This window comes from Tupaia chinensis, unplaced genomic scaffold (genome assembly GCF_000334495.1).
Source record: "Tupaia chinensis unplaced genomic scaffold, TupChi_1.0 Scaffold149501_1, whole genome shotgun sequence".
Taxonomy (NCBI): Eukaryota; Metazoa; Chordata; class Mammalia; order Scandentia; family Tupaiidae; genus Tupaia; species Tupaia belangeri.
The window spans coordinates 3741699-3745112 of NW_006209345.1; positions in this window are offsets into that span (position 1 = coordinate 3741699).

Consider the following 3414-nt stretch of genomic DNA (forward strand, 5'->3'; position numbering starts at 1 on the left):
CCACATTGGTGATCTCCCCACTTTTTACATGTGCCTGCAACATCAAGGCCAGTATCCATCCACTCTAGTTGTGTGGATAAGAACATGGGTTCTAGGCCAGCAGGTGGTGTGGTAGTTAAAGATGTTGGATTCCCATGTAGTTGACTGTGGTCCAAGTCTTGGACCTGGTGGCTTGCTTTCTTGCTTTCCTTTTCTCTCTCTCACTGTCTCTAGTCAAATTAAAAGGAAAAAAATAATAATAACAAACAGAATTAATTAAATAAATAATTATTTTAAAAGAAAGAAAGAAAAGAAATGAACATGCGTTCAAGTGTCAGACCAGGTTAAAATCTCAGCTCTACTTCTGCCTGGTTCTATGATCCCAGGTAAGGTATCTCTTGATGGCTCCATTTCCTCAGCTATGAAAAGAGACTAATATGGCTCAGAGTGTTTAAAAATTAAATGATGGGTGTGAAGTGCTAGAAATATAGTCCCCAATAAATGTTAGTAACTGCTATTATTCTTCCCTATTTGCGTCTGGCCAACAATTCCTCTATGATAGATATCAGCGCAGATGATCCGAGGGAAGACTCTTTTTACTCCCTTACTCCCCAGCCAGTTTATAACTCTGTTAAATTCTCTTTGTATCCTGAACTTTTCATTGAGAACACTCATTATACTTTGTGATTATATTATTTTATGGGTTGTTTTATTAATGTCTCCCAATCCCATCAGAGGATCCTCTAAAAGAGCAGAGACAGTGTCCATTTTACTCATCATTATATCCCCAGATCCTAGTACAGAGCCTGGTCCAAAATAAGTCACAAAATTTTTGAATGAATATTTGATTGAATGAAAGTAAGGAAACTGGAGTCAATGAATACAAATGACTCAAGAAGACCGTGAACATAAACAGTAAAGCCAATACATAGAGGGAGATCTTGTTTAAACTGGCAGGTACTTGAGCATGTTTAAATGCTGATGGGAAGGAGCCAGCAAGAGACTAAGCTCACCAGAAGGCATGAGGGCCTTTAGGCTGTGGAAGAGAATGAAACTTAGAGCAGGAGCCAGAGAATCTACCTCAGATGGAAGAAGGACACTTCTTTCATGATACAGAAACAGGAACCGGGGGCCAGAGGCAATGTGGTAGTCAAGATGCTGGACTCCCAAATGGCTGACAATGGTTTGAGTCCCAGACTTGATGGCTTGGAAATCACGCCAGGCATGTGTGTATGCATACCCAAAATTCCAGGAGAAGGGATTGCAGCATGGCTATCCCCCTGGGGGTGATTTCTCACTCACTGTCTTTCTCTCTCTGTGTGTGTCTCTCTCTGGAGAGAGCACATGCCCTATGGGAAAAGAAGAAAGAAAGAAAGAAAGAAAGAAAGAAAGAAAGAAAGAAAGAAAGAAAGAAAGAAAGACTGAGAATTCAGCTGTGTCTGTAGGTTTAGCGTCAGGAGCCAAGATCTTTCCATGAATCTTGGTAACATAAGTAGTAAATCTGGATTCTCTGAGAAGCTGGGCAAACCTGGTGGACATCATTCCATTCACTTTAGCAACTCAAGTAAATAGCAGACATTTTCTTCATCATTGACTGTACTGATTCACTACAGAGAAAAATAAACAAGTTTCCAAAGCAACCTAGTGACAGAGCTGAGACAAGTGATCTCAGTTTTCTCTTTATGGAGCTTGCTTTCTCTCCCAAATGGGAAACAGTATGGTAAAAAATAATGGCCAACACTGGCTGAGTGTTTGCTCTGTTCTGGGTACTGTGCTAGTACTGTACTTCAGTAACTCATTTGAGCCCCATGTATGATACCTACTCTTACAAGTGAGAAAATTGAATCCCAGGGAGATTATTTAACTTGCTCAAGGTCACATAGCTAATAGGTGGGAGAACTAGAGTGTGTGTGTGTGTGTGTGTGTGTGTGTTTTCTTGTTTATTTAGTTACTTATTTTTTATTTTTTTGAGAGGTTTTCGCTATAGGGCGCATGCACTTGCCAGACAGACAGAGAGAGACATAGAGACAGAAAGCGAGAAATCACCCCCCAGAGGGGATGGCCACGCCACAATCCCTTCTCCTCCATTCTCCTCTCGGGATCTTGGGCACGCACACACACGCGCCCGGCGTGAGTTTTAAGCCACCAGGTCCGGGACGCGAACCGCGGTCGACTACGTGGGAGTCCAGCAACATAGCCATTACGCTAACTGCTGGTTCCCTAGTTACTTATTTATTGAGAGATAGACAGACAAGTAACTTTGACAGGGTCTCACCACACCAAAAGCACCCTGTGAGTTCAGTTTGACCCAACATCTGAACAGGGGCCTTCTCATATGACCTCAGTATTAAGCAGCGGGGCCTCAATGCCTATACCACCACAGCTGGGCCAGAATTCAAGTTTAAATCCAGGAAGTTTGGGCCAGAAAGTGGCAGTGGCATGATAGTTAAGGCAGCTGGATCCCATGTGGCTGACTCCACAATTCTGGTCCCAGACCTCCTGGCTTGAAAAACGTGCCAGCATGTGTTTTCCCATGCCCAAAAAGATAAATGGAGGAAAAGGAATTTGCAACATGACCATCCCCTCTGGAGGGTGCCCTCTGGGAAATTTTTTTAAAGGGGGAGGAGTCTTAACTCTAAATTAAATTTATTTTATTTATTTTTTCTTTTGAGAGGTTTTCACTATAGAGCGCGTGTGCTCGCCAGACAGACAGAGAGAGAGAGACAGAAAGCGAGAAATCACCCCCCAGGGGGGATGGCCACGCTGCAATCCCTTCTCCTCTGTTCTCCCCTCAGGATCTTGGGCACGCACGTACACGCGCCTGGTGTGAGTTTTAAGCCACCCGGTCTGGGATGCGAACCACGGTCGGCTACGTGGGAGTCCAGCAACATAGCCATTATTACACTAACTGCTGGTCCCTAAAATCAAGTTTTAAAAAAGGTCCTTGCCATAGGGTATGTGCACTTGCCAGAGAGAGACAGAGTGAAAGTGAGAAATCACTCCTTCGACAGGATGGCCATTACATAATTCCTTCTTTTCCATTCTCTTCTCAGGATTTTGGGCATGCATGCACATGCGCCCAGCATGATATTCAAGCCTCTGGGTCTAGGACTTGAAGTCAGCCATGTAGGATCTGGTGTCTTAACCACCACACCATCTGCTGACCCCATAAAATCAATGATTTTAGCTTTTTGCTATATTCCCTCTCTAGCAGAGGGAAAAAAAAAAAACATATGAGGAATCAGAAGATTTAACATCTCTACCATGAATTAATTCTTTGAACTTGAGAATTCACTTAGTTATCCAAACGTCAGATATCTGAACAAAGATCAGTTTGTAAAATGAGTATGATGTTTTTGCTTTAAAAAAAAATTGGGGGGGACCAGCAGTTAGCGTAATGGCTATGTCGCTGGACTCCCACGTAGTCGACAGTGG